Source organism: Lathyrus oleraceus, chromosome 7 (assembly GCF_024323335.1).
Source record: "Lathyrus oleraceus cultivar Zhongwan6 chromosome 7, CAAS_Psat_ZW6_1.0, whole genome shotgun sequence".
Classification (NCBI taxonomy): domain Eukaryota; kingdom Viridiplantae; phylum Streptophyta; class Magnoliopsida; order Fabales; family Fabaceae; genus Lathyrus; species Lathyrus oleraceus.
Window position 1 is genome coordinate 19132486 of NC_066585.1, and position 15097 is coordinate 19147582.

Sequence of the window (15097 nt, forward strand, 5' to 3'; positions counted from 1 at the left end):
CTATTTATAGAACCACTTGTGTGAGCTACAAGCTAAAAAGCCCACTTAAGTGTTTGTGTCCCATATCTTATAATATGCCAAAATCACTTAAGCGCGTGGTACCTTACCATATTTCATATTCTACTTAAGTACACCGTACCTTACGATGTTCTACAATTCACTTAAGTGCATTGTACCTTACGGTTTTCCTTAGTTACTCTATCTCTCATCAATCCGCCCTTTTGTGCGTGACCCTATAGGTTTTCACGGCATTGACAATTATATTAAATCATATATTTAACATAATAAACAATGAGCAGTATCTAGTAGCAACACATCACTGCTACCCAAGACACAAAAATGTCATGTGATCTGACAAATCCTTTTGTGATAATACTTATGTGTACAATTACCTTTTTGCCCTATGTTTATATTGAACACAAGGCATATACCGTGTGATCCTTGTCCAGTTCAATATTGGGCCCATAGACATTTATCCTATTACGCGGGATGGGCAAATTCCATCTAAGTCACTCATGTCCCTTAGCATGCTTCGTGGAGTACCCATCAACTGTCTTTATGGTCATCCAGTTACGGACAACGTTTGATTAGCAATAAGGCACTCGACTCTACATCTAGGGTCCATAGTGGTTTCAGGTCGAAGGGTGCTATAGACCATTATCACCGTGAGAATAACTTATGATACTTTGCATAACATTCTATATAGTATTCTCATAGCGGGTCAATCCAGTATAAATATTACTCTTAATATTCATACCTATGTTTAAGACTTTATAACTCCTTATCCATGATCAATGAGATGTGATCATCAGTCTATATACATAATAGTCTTAATGCTTTAATTTTATCCCACTTTACAATAAAGCTCGACTACGGATACTTTAAGAATAGTGTCATTATGTTTAATGTGATCTCATGATTAAGCCACACTTGATACATTAAACGGACTAGCTATTCTAGGGACTTTATTAAACAAACATAATAAAGAAAAATCCTTTTATTATTAATAAATAATTAGATACAAGTACCAAAAGTATTGGCCTCTAGGGCTTACACCAACATCATGCTCATTTTAAAATCTCCCTGCATCAACTTAGAGAATTCCTTGACCAAATTTATGTTAGTAGATCCAAAAATTATGTCATCTACATAAACTTGAACTAAAATATAGTGTTTTCCTTGACGCTTAATAAAAAGGGTTGTATCAACCTTCCCTCTTGAGAATCCTTGTTCTGTTAGAAACTTTCTAAGATGCTCATACCAAGCCCTAGGGGCTTGTTTGAGACCGTACAAAGCACGCTTAAGCTTATAAACATAGTTAGGATGCTCATAGTTTTCAAAACCGAGAGATTGAGATACATAGACCCCTTCATTAATGTATCCGTTTAGAAAAGCACTCTTAACATCCATTTGAAATAATTTGAAGTTTTGAGAACAAGCATAGGCAAACGAAAGGCGTATAGCCTCGAGTCGGGCGACCAGAGCATAAGTCTCCTCATAGTTGATGCCTTTCTCTTGGTTATACCCTTGAGCAACAAGGCGAGCCTTGTTGCGAGTTATAACTCTGTTTTCGTCTAAATTGTTCCTAAACACCCATTTTGTACCAATTACTCGATGGCCTCGCGGAGGGGAGACAAGATCCCACACCTCATTCCTCTTGAACTTATTAAGTTCCTCTTACATTGCTAAAAACCAATGTTCATCGAGTAATGCATCTTTGGAGTTTTTAGGCGCAATTTGAGAGACGAAGGAGAAATGATAACAAAAGTTATTTATCTTTGACCGCGTGGTGACTCCCTTTGAGATATCTCCTAGAATATTATCGATGGGATGATCCTTACAAGATTTCCATTCCAAAGGAAGATCGTTGTTATTAATTGGATGATCCTCCTCTTTCTTTTCAGATACATGATTTGGCTCTTCCTCAACTTTTTCCAGATTGGGTTCAACACTCTTTTCTTCTTGATATTTTATTATGTTTTCCGAAGGAACACCTGCACCATCAACAAAAATATCTTCTCTGAAATTTTTTGGATAAGATTCATCAAAGGAAATATGCACGAATTCTTCAATGATACGTAACCTTTTTTTGTATACCCTATATGCTTTACTAGATGGAGAGTATCCGAGAAAGATACCTTCATCGACTTTTGAGTCAAATTTACCAAGGTTTTTTTACCATTATTTAACACAAAGAATTTATATCCAAAGACATGAAGATGTGAAACATTAGGTTTTCTTCCCCTTAACAATTCATAAGGAGTTTTGTTGAGAATATGACGAATGAGTATCCTATTCAAGACATAATAAGTCGTATTTATGGCATCGGCCCAAAAATATTTAGGAAGGCCATTTTCATTGATCATAGTCCTTCTAAGCTCTTATAAAACTCAGCTCTTACGTTCCACTACTCCATTTTTTATGTAGTTCTTGGGGCAAAAAAATTATGATCAATGCCATTTGTTTCACAAAATTCCTCAAAGAGGTGATTTTTAAATTCATCTCCATGATCACTTCGGATAGTAACTATACTAGTGATTAATTTGTTTTGAGAAATCTTGACAAACTTTTCAAAAGCGGAAAAAATGTCACTTTTACTTGCTAAGAAAATGGTCCAACAAAATCTAGAGTAGTCATCTACAATAACAAAACCATAGTAGTTTCCACCTAGAACTTTAATTCTAGATGGCCCAAAAAGGTCCATATGGAGAAGTTCAAGGGGTCTCGTTGTAGAAACAATGTTTTTAGATTTAAAAGAGATCCTTATTTGCTTTCCCATTTGAATCAAAATAACCACTACTAGCCCTATAACCATGAATCCATAAAACCTTTCTTCTGAAGGGAGAAACTGAATTGATTTTCCTACCTTTGACTTTTCTTGTGTCAACCAGTCTTGCCTGATGCAGTATTTGACTTTAAGTCACTAAATTTTACTTTGACCGTCCTTTCGGGTTTTCTGTCCATCGAGACGCTCTTTTTTGCCTAAGTTTCCCTTTCTGGTTTTCAACTTAGTGAGATATCATTTTTTTATTAATCCCTAACTTTTTCCTGGACCACCCTTTCGATTTTTCGGTCCACCTGGAATACCCAGTTTTTCCTAAGTTGCCTTTTAAGGTTTTCGACTTAGCGGGTTTTTGTGAGAAATAATATTTTTTGACTGCATCAAAATTCATGGGTTGTGAGAGTTCTTCACCATCCATAGTCGGAAAAATTAGAGCTCCTCCGGAAAAGGATTTCTTTACAATGTATGGGCCTTCTTAATTAGGGTTCTACTTCTCACGTGAATCCTTATGTAATGACAAGTTCTTCTTGAGCATAAGATATCCTTCTCTGAATTCTCAAGGATATAATTTCTTGTCAAATGCCTTCTTAAGTCGTTTTTGGTATAACTGTCCATGGAACACAACGGTTATACGCTTCTCATCGATGAGGTTCAGCTGGTCAAATCTATTCTGGATCCACTCATCTTCCTCTAGCTTGGTCTCCATCAAGATTCTCATAGAGGGAATCTTTACTTCGATTGGATAACTGCTTCTATCCCATACACCAAGGAGAGTGGGTTTCCCTTGTTGAAATGTGTACTGATGTTCGATATCCATGCAGCGCGAATGGTAGTATTTCGTGCCAATCCTTGTAGATTTTCACCATCATCTGCAGGATCTTCTTGATATTCTTATTGGATGCTTCAACAACACCATTCATCACTGGACGATATGGGAAAGAATTATGGTGATCAATTTTGAAGCTTTCACATAACTCTTTCATGGTTTTGTTGTTCAGGTTCGACTCGTTATTGGTTATGATCTTGCTAGGGACTCCATATCGACATATTATCTCTTTCTCGATCAATTGGGCGACCGCTTACTTCGTCACGTTGGTGTAGAAAGAAGCTTTTACACATTTGGTGAAGTAATCAATGACGGCCATGATGAAGCGGTGACCATTAGAAGCTTTAGGCTCTACGAGGCCAATCATATCAATGCCCCACAATGATAAAGGCTAACATTCAGCGGCGTTGGAGGCACATGCACTTTATCAACATAAATTTAACATTTATGGAACTTTTTGGCATAGCTGAAACAATCAGATTACATTGTCAGCCAATAATAACCAGCTCTTAAGATCTTATTTTCCATGGCGTTACCATTGGTATGGGTTATGAAGGATCCTTCATGAATCTCTCAAACCAACATGTCTTCTTCGTGTCTGTCAATGCATCTGAGCAGAACCATGTCGTAGTTTATCTTGTAGACATGTCATTTCTCAAGAAGAATTTGGATGCTAACTTTCTCAGACTTTTCTTATCCATGTCCGAAGCATTCTTTGTATATTCTTGCTTTTGCAGATAGCATTTGATATCATGAAACCAAGGTTTACCATCGGCTTATTCTTCAACTGATTGACAATGGAATGGCTTATCTCTTCGATCCATTTAGATGAGTGGAGCTTCATTATGGAACCTGACTTGGTACATTGAAGATAATGTTTCCAAAGCATATGCCATTTTATTCCCCCCCCCCCTCAACATATGATGGAAAGTAATGTCATCAAATTACTCCATCAATTCTACGACATAGGCTCGATATGGGATCAACTTGGGATGACGGGTTTCCCATTCTCCTTTGACTTGATATTACCAAGGTTGAGTCTTCATACATCTTGAGGATCTTAATTCGCATGTCAATTGTGGCTTTATTACCCAAGATACATGCCTCATACTCTGCTATATTTTTCGTGCAATCAAAGTAGAGTCTCGCTGTGAAAGGAGTATAGCCACCTTTGGGGATATCATAACGGCTCCAACACCATGCCCCAATGAATTTGGCACACCATTGGACATGATCTTCCATTGAGCTCTAGGTTCAGGGCCTTCATCATCACCTATGACTTTCTCGTCATTCAAAGCCATGATGTCTTTGTCCGAGAAATCAAACCTCATTGGTTGATTGTCTTCGACCGGTTGATGTTCAAGGTACTCAGACAACACACTTCCTTTGATAGCATTCTAAGTGACATGCTAGATGTCCTACTCAGATAATAACATCTGCCAACGGGAAATTCTTATGGTCAAGTCATGCTTTTCAAAGGTGTACTTTATTGGATCCATTTTGGAGATCAACAAAGTAGTATGACAATTGCAAGGTTATGTCAATCGATTGAAACTGTTTTATTTTTCAAACTTTTTAAATGTCAAACGATTGTAAGGTCATATAAATCGATTGATGTTGTTTTTGTTTTCAAATATTTTTAAAAATTAATTATTGGTCAAACCTCATCAATGCACTCCCCTTATAAAATGCATCCTCTTATGACCACTCTTCTTAACCTAGCCGCCCCACAGTTTACCAAATCTGAATTTTTTTCTCTCCATCTCTCTTCCCAAAACACACGTCCCTATTCATCCTCATCTTCACCAAAAATCTTTCAAACTCCATTCTAGTTTCATAAAAGCACACATACTTCTCACTAAAATCTTACCCAAAACCTCATTAACCTTATATTCAAACCTTCATATCATTCTCTCAATGGCTCCCAAACTAAGGAATGAATTTAAGGTAAAAGACAAAGCCACATCCTTCAATTCTCCAAGATCATCTTTAATGGATTCAAAGTTAAATTGTTTGTTTCCAACTCAACTTCAACAGAAAAGGTACATTGAATATTTACTCACCAAACATTTGTTTGGTCCTAGGTATGTTGATTTAAGATCCTTTCTATACCCTTGCTTTAAGTTCATTGAGGATCTAAGGAAGCAAAAGATAGATGGATTAGTAAGCATGCATGTTTATTTTTTCCCTGAACTTGTTAAAAAGAAATTATACAAACATGACTTATGACAAAGGAGTCACTAGTTCATCTGTAAAAGGGATTCCAATTAGTTTTGATGTTGGGGTGTTAGGTAAAATTTTGTCAAGCACATTCTGAGGGATTAAAGATTAAAAGGAATACGACTTTTTCATTGACAAGTTATGTCAAAAAGGAATTTTACAATGGAATTGCTAGGCTTGCTGAACATGAATTCTTTCAGAAGCGTAAGAAAATGATTAGTGGTAAGCTTCCTGAGAGGAACTATTGGTCTACTAGGATATTTTATATCAATGATAGGTTATTACATTATATTTTGGTTTATATCATATTACCTAAATTTTCAAACCATTCAATTGTCTTAGACACTAAGATGAAACTCCTATTTTCTATCATGATTGGTCTTCAAGTGAATTGGGAAAATGTGATCATTTAGCATTTGGTCACTCACTCTAAGGATGTTATTGAACTTATTTGTCCATTCTTCTTATTTAATATCCTTGCACATTTTGGTGTTAAAGTTTCTAATGAAGATCTTGTGTCGATGGACGACTGGATGATTTCTATGAAAGTTTGCAACAATAAGATGCATGTGGAGTATGATTTCAAGAAGAAGATCATCATCTACATTTATGAAATGGTACAAGCTCCTCCTCCTCCACCTCTAGTTCCACAACCAACCAATCCAGAGCAACCATCCAACCAACGGCTCTTTGATTATATGACTTACATGAACTCTTCAACGAATGGTCAATTTTCATATCTTTATTCTCATGTGAACATTCCTTCATATCAAGTCCAACCATACCAATTTCCAACGAGATGAAGACCAAACAAATTTGAATCAAGCCAACATGAATCAAGACAACATCAATCAAGAAAACTTGAACCAAGACAACTTTACCCAAGTCAGGTTTGACCGAGAATTTATGAATCAAGACCAATTTTAGTTTTTTGTTATTTGTTGTATTATATTTATTGTTGGTGTATGTTGTTTTCTTTTGGTTTCAAATGTATTAAGACTTATTTGTGTCCTATGTTTTGTTATGGTTAAGTTATGTCTTATTTTAAATTATGTTTAAGTAATGTACTATGTTTGATTATGTTTAAGTAATATATTATGTTTTTTTTTAATTTATCATCCTTCATATATTGTTATGCATGTCTATTATTAATTTTTATATATTTTTACTTTATTCATCTTTCCCTTCTTTTTGAGCATGTCAAAAGGAGGTTTATGCATGAATTGATTGTGTTGATTGTGTATTATCTCTCTAGGTACATGATAACTTATAGCAAGATTCATATATTAAGGGAGAGTTATCCAATATAGGGGGAGTTTCTCTAATTCTTGTCAAGTAAGCATAACAATCATGCATTGGTTTGTCATCATCAAAAGGAGGGAGAATGTAAAATCAAGTTTCCAGTAAATGTATTTTGATGAAGACAATCTATTGCAAGAAGACATTATCAAATGTTAAAGTATGAAGAAACTACTCAAATGACTATGTTATGGATGATCAAACAAGATGGTGAATAAGGTATCTCATGGTTCATATAACTTTAAGTGCTCAAGTTATCTAAAATGAATCCATGTCATATCTCTTAAATCATGTCATTGCATTTTAGATTTAGAAAATTTCTGCATATTTTTCATTTTGAAAAAACCTATTTCTAAGCCAAGCAATTGATTTCATTGCTATGTCAATCAATTATTCTCTTTCAAATTTGAAAATTCTTTAAAGCCCTCAATTGATTGCATGGGATAAGCAATCGATTGACATGAGTTTAAAAATCAAATTTTTCAACGTATTTAAATGTGCAATCGATTGTCTATCCCATTCAATCGATTGACACTATGAATTTTCAGGAAAAATACTTATTTGGATGGCATCTTTTCATGGCACTCTCATTGTATATTTTCTAAATAATTTCACACCTTATCATAAATTATCAAGAGATTTGTCTTGATTCAAAAGGGTGTGAATGTCCATATAAATAGAGAGTATTTTATCTAATCAAATTGATCTCTTTCAAAAATTTCTCCCTAAGTATTTCACTGTATCTCATTTCATCTGTTATTTTCAATCATCAAGAACTTGTACATTATTTTCATAAATCAAATAACGTAAAATTTCTTGAGCACTTAAAGATATATTGTGATATACCATAATTCTTTAAAGGGAATAAATCCTTCTGTTATGATTTATTATATCCTACTACTTCAAATTTATATTTATCAAAAACTCAGATATTTGCATCATTACCTTGTTGTCCAGGATTGTTGAAAAGAAGAGAGTTGGAAAAAAGAAATGATTGTTTTCTTTTTCTGTGTTGTAAAATTACAAGGTGGTTTGCCTTGTTGATTTAGTTAGAAGCTTGTGTATAGAAGTTAGGTATAGACTTGTACAAAGTTCTAACAATAATAAAATCTCTTACTGTGATAAGAGGACTAAATGTACTCTCAGATTGTGGAGAGAACTAGTATAAACCTCATGTGTCCTTTATTTTTCTGCACTTTACTGCTTTCATAACCTAACATCAAACTAGTAAATTAAAGATATACTCCTCTAAATGTCAAAAACTTTCAAAGTACCTAAGGTTCACTTTATACTTACACTATTAAGAGATTATTACAATGTATTATCAATTTTATATTAAGAGATTATTACAATGTATTATCAATTTTAAGGTAAGTTTGTTAAACGTCAAATGAATTCGGTTGCCCACTTGTTAACTAAAACGGATAATTTTTAGACTAGACGTAATATTTTTTTAATTTGATTGCTCTTTGTATTGAAAAAAAAATTGTTAAATGAAATGTGTTAAAGTTTATTTGTATAAAAAAATCATTATTCTTAAATAATGTGTAAATAATGTGTAGTTATGTTGTAATTGAGATAAGTCAAGTCTTACGTACAAATCTAGAAGAGATTATTAACGTATGTCATTTTCTAATTTAGTATTTGACAGTTAATTAACAAGTGATTATTGATTAAATAAGACAAGTTAAGAAACTAGCTCATATAGTTTAATTAGTAACAAACACAATTAGACCAATAATGGTCCTTTTACTTTGTTGATGTCAACATTCTAATTGCAATTAGTGATAGTTAATAGACCAATAAAAAGAAGACCCCTACAATTGATTTGAATTAATTTGATGTGAAACTACAGCTCATGCTAATTAATTATTCAAATGTCATTTTCTGTTTCTGTTTCTGCTCACTATCTGCTTTCCGACAGCTTGTTTTATGATAATTAATTATGTTATTGAAAAGCAAAGGAAAATGAAGGCGGATAAGCAGCAATTTGAACTTGAAAGCTTGGTTATCAGTTTCACCTACCTTCTATAATTTCAGATAGTGTCTTTTGTTAATTCTCAATCAAGGTTTTAATATCGGTCATCTAAGCATATTTCACAATTTTCTTTCTTTAAGATATTGTATTATGGATTACGTTCATTGCAATATCATACAATAAATAATATATTGTATAACAGTTTTTACTTTGGTCAATAACCAACTAAGATATAATCTATCTTAGACACGCCACTTCTTATTTTTCTTTTAAAAAAAACTAACTAGTCTTACAGTTGGGCTATCGATCAATAAGAAAAGCACTTTCGATTTCCATCAACTATACTTTTTTATTTTATTTTTAAAAATTACTAGCTATTCAATCGGTTAGTATGGAAATCCATAGGAAAAATTTTCACTTTGTGTCTTTTATCTTTTTAGTTTTTAAATTAAAAATGGTTCATTTTATGCCTTTTATTTCATTATTTTTTAATTAAAAATAGGGAGATTTATTTCCTCGATTGAGGTGGCAACCGATAGATAAAGTATTATTTATTCTCTTTGTTGATTTCCTCCCCAGATAGGAAAACTCAATTATAAATAGATTTTCACATAAGAGAAAGTTGTAAGAACAACCATTATTTTCATTTCTCCTTCAAAATCGAACAACCCCTAAACCGAATCTTCATCTTCTCCTTTGAAACGTCATCTTCCCCAAACAACTCGATTTATCTTGAAATGAATTTCATAATTGTCACTTCTTCCGTAATGAGATTCTAAACATGCATCTCTTCCATAAACGTGTTCAAAACATTATCTTCTCCTCTCGTACTCCATTAACTCTATTGAAGATCACTCAAAACTTGAAAAGAAGGAAAGGAAACAAAACTTGAAAGATGCAAGGAGAGGAAACTTAAGTTTCCTCCACCAATATCTTTGTATTATCCATAACGTTTTTGATACATAAATCAATTTATCCATATATTTAACTTAGAAATGTTAGTTGATATTATTGTAAAATATTTAATGTTGTGGTTGTTGTTGAGATTGAAGATTTATCTATGTGTTGAGATATTAGATATAATCCAAGTTGAGTTATGTGGCCCAAGTCCAAAGCTAATTCGGGTTTAGGTTTTGTTACGTAGTTTGTTATTTTACTTAGTAGTCAAGTCACTTAGGTGTATATAAATAGACACTTTGTAATTCAGTTTTATTATCATTCAATTCAATAATACAATCCTTATTTTCTTATTCTCTCTTTCTCTCCTCATTAAAAGTGCTTCAAGCACTAAAAAATTGGTATCAGAGCTCCAATTAGATTCTTGGTCGTGTTTTCAAGAATCACATGTCAGATGTCCTGTTTCCGGGATCGTGGATTGTTGTTGATCAATCGCTACAAAGATGAATGGCAATAGAAATTTACCAAACTCCCTTCCAACTCTTTACGAAAATAATTGACTTCGATGAAGAAAACAAGTGCAAACTCTATTTGGCTTTCATGAAATCCTAGAAGTGGTTACTAACGGTGTTCCTACGGTTGCTGAAGATTCAACCGACGCATGGAGAACCGCTCACAAGGATGTCAAGAAGAAGAATTGCAAAGAGGCATTTTACATCCAATCGACGGTTGATGCGGCTATTTTTGACAAAACCGCCCATACTAAATCAAGGAATGAGGCATGGGATATTCTTGTCAAGTACTACGAAGGAGGCGAGAAAGTCAAGGTTGTCAAATTGCAAACTTGGTGACGACAATATGAATTATTGTCGATGGGAGAAGACGAAAAGATTCTAGGTTATGTGTCAAAGGTGCAAAAACCCGTCCATCTTATGAAGGGTTGTGGTGAAACCCTAACTGGTAAGATGATAGTGGTGAAACTTGTCCCTCGTTCATGTAAATAATCATACTAATACTTCAGCCAATTTCACTAACAATTTCAATCTCAAACCTTTTTCACAAATCAAACCATGTCCATAAACACAAGTGCTTGATCAAACGTCAAGTACCTCTTCCACTTCATATCAAATTATTTTGTAAATCACTTCAAACATTTGACCCAGCGTCAAGTTGTCTGTTCTCAAACTCTTTTTCATAATAAATAATTCGATTGAAAAAGGATTGGGGCAGAAGTAGTTTTCTCCTCCTTCCCGATTGTTCGTGTAACGGCCGCACTTAGCCTACCGTTTGAACATTCGTCAATCGCATCAAAATGCTTTTAAATAACCGGATCGAGTTAATTCTGTGAAGACATGACTTCTCAAATATTTTGATGACGACAAACTTCTCTACAAGTCTAAGATTGATTAACAAAAAGGATTGATCAAGATTCAAGCTCATGAAGGAAGTTTTCAACTAAATGATCAAGTCTCGATGAAACTCATGAAGATTCGTATTTCAAATGAATAGGTATAACACTTGACCTCTAGATGATTATACAAGTGTCCAAAATATGTCTCATTCATGCCATAATCATTGGAAGTAATTTTATGCATCAAAGAAATCATAACACTTCATTTTTTAAGCTATTTTTCAAATCTGGGATGAAGTAATCGATTATCAATTTTAAGGTAATCGATTACTCTGTGAAAAATTCAAATATTTTTGCACGTTGGAGGCAAGTAACCGATTACCCATATTAAGGTAATCGATTACCACTGAACCAGAGGCAAAAATTAGTGCATCTCTTCAAGGAAAATTTTCTATTTTCTTTACCATGAACCATGGAATCCTTTGGGTAATTTCATCCATTTGAGGAGGTGTTTAGACAACATATATACATCATTCTTTTCAGATTTCAAATTCACCTCCTTGCAAAATTTTCAAATCAATTACTCATATTCTTTCAAACATTTTTTAAGTGTTCTTCCAAATTTTCTTAAGAGTGAAACCTTGCATAAACCTTCTTTTTAAGCATCATAGTTTCATTCCATACAAAGAACACTTATATAATTATTGTGAGAATTAAGTGTTACAAAGGAGAAGATCAATTGATAAATATACTTCAAATTTTCAACTATTTCATCTTCTACAAAAATTCAGAATTGTATCTCTTGATTACAACTTATTTTTAGGATTGTTAAGAATAAGTTTGTAAGGTTTTATCCTTGCTATCCGGTGTGTGGATGCAAGAGGTCCTTTTGTGAGAATTTGAGTCTCGATTGGACTTTAAACATTGTAAATCCAAGAGGATTGTTCTTGGTGTGTTAGAATTAGATAGAAAGGCCTTAAGGTGTCTTGTCTAGGAATCTAACATTATAGTGAATTCTCTTTCGTGTTGAAAGGGGAGTGGAGTACTCTCGATCTGTGAGGGGAACCACTATACATCGTGGTGTTCTTTACTTTCCGCACTTTACCTCTTTTCATCACATAAGCATCTCAAGAAAGTAAAAATCAATAAACCGTAAAAAAATCCGGAAAATTGTCTAAGTGCCTCATTCACCCCCCCCCCCCCCCTAAGGCACTCCTTAAACTTACAATTGGCATCAGAGCAGGTTATAGATAACCTGTTCCTAAAAGATCCGCATGGCTTCCGCAAGCACGAATCCGGTTTTCAAAGACGGTGGAAGTAGTAACAAACCACCACTTTTCTCTGGAGAATATTTTGATTTTTGGAAGATCCGCATGAAGGCACATCTAGAAGCCCAAGGAGAAGGCATATGGGAAGTCGTTGAAGATGGTGCGCATAATCCTATGAGTGTGGTAAATGGCATTGGTACTCCAAAGATAAAGAGTTCGTATGATGAAGATGATAAGAAAAAAATCTTAAATGAAAAGAAAGCAATAAACATTCTTCAAAGTGCTTTAAGCATGGACGAGTTCTTCCGCATATCTCAATGCAAATCGGCGAAACAAATATGGGACACCTTAGTGGAGACACATGAAGGCACCGCCGAAGTAAAGAGATCAAGGTTGAATACATTAAGTCAAGAATATGAGATGTTTAGAATGCTGCCCGGAGAATCCGTCGTGGCGCTACAAAAGAGATTTGTTCACTTGACTAACCACTTGATTCCTCTCGGAAAAACATTTACAAATGACGATCTCAATATTAAAGTACTAAGATCATTGACTCGAGAATGGCAACCGAAGGTGACGGTTATCTCCGAAAAGAAAAGTCTTTCAACAATGACGTCCGCATCACTCTTTGGCAAACTTCAAGAACATGAGTTAGAACTTGGTAGGCTTGAGAAACATTAAAGTCAAGAAAAGAAATCTAAAGGAATTGCCTTGAAGGTAGACTCAAAAGAAGATAAAGATGATGACGCATTGGAGGAAGATGAGAATTTGATGCTCCTTGTTAAAAGGCTTGGTAAGTTCTTTAACAAAAATGATAAATCCTTTAACGCTAAAAATAATAGACATTTCAGGAAAAAGGATACCATCACATCTACGCAAGATATAACATGTTACGAATGTGGAAAGCAAGGCCACATAAAGCCGGAATATCCTAAACTTTCAAAGAAATGCGGATTCAAGAGCAAGAAGGATTTCAAGAACAAAAAGGCATATGTTGCATGGGAGGACAATGAAATTAGTTCTTCATCTGGATCGGATAGCGAGGAATGTGGAAACTTGGCGCTAATGGCTTCTCATCATTCTGATGATGAAGAAGAGGTTAGTAATGATTTTTCTCTTTTTGATGATGATGCACAAGGTGCATTTAATGAATTGTTAAATGAATGCAAAATTCTTTATAAAACTATATCATCTCAAAAGAAACAAATTTCTTCCTTGGAAGAAAAGATTGAAATTTTTGAAAAAGATTTTGAAAATGAAAAACAAAAGATGATTAGTGAAAAGAAGAATTTTGTATGTCTAAAGTGTGAGTCTCTCTCTTTCCAAATTGTCCAACTTAAAAGAGTCATTGAAAGGTATGAAAAAGGACAAATTGGTTTGGAAGGGGTTATTAGTCAACAAACGTACTCAAATGACAAAAGTGGACTTGGTTACTCCAAATTTTCTAAACCAAGTTCAAATAAAACTATCTTTGTTAGGCCTAAGGATCAATCTCCAAAAGAAAGAGTCGACACACCAAAAGTTGTGCATCAACGTCCTAAAAAGAAAAGGTTTACAAAGAAAAAGTATTATGTTCCTTGATATAAAAGCAATTTTGAACCAACTTATTTTTATTGTGGTATTATTGGCCATACACCTAATGCTTGCTATGTTAGAAACTTTACTGTAGAAAAGGGGAATTATGTATGGGTTGAGAAAGGTACTAATTATGAAGGACCCAAAGCAATTTGGGTACCTAACAAAACTTAATTTTGTTTTGTAGGTATGCTTGAAGGCCACATCAAATCTTTGGTATTTGGATAGTGGATGCTCCAAGCATATGACTGGTGATGTGCACAAATTTTCAGATCTAATGCTTAAGGCCAAGGATTATGTTACTTATGGAGATAACAACAAAGGAAGAATTCTTGGCATAGGCAAAGTAGGTGCACCAAATTTTATATCCATCGAAGATGTGCTATATGTCGAAGGACTAAAGCACAACCTCTTAAGCATAAGCCAACTTAGTGACAAAGGATTCAAAATAAGGTTCACAAAAGATGAATGTTTAATTAAAGACGAAGTCACACAAGAGGTAATGCTTATAAGTAAGAGAATTAATAATATTTTCATGATTTCCCTTGATGATGTTTCTTTGAAGGTTAAGTGTCTTGTGGCAAATAAAAATGACTCATGGTTATGGCATAAGAGATTTGCTCACATTCACATGGAGCACTTGAATAAGTTAGTAAAACATGACCTTGTCATTGGATTGCCAAAGGTAAAATTCATCAAAGATAGACTTTGCGATGCTTGTCAAAAGGGGAAGCAAACCAAATCAACTTTCACATCCAAGAATGTGGTGTCCACTTCTAGGCCACTACAATTGTTACATATGGACTTATTTGGTCCATCAAGAACAAGAAGCTCCGGAGGTAACTTATATGCTTTAGTTATTGTTGATGATTATTCTAGATATACTTGGACATTCTTTTTA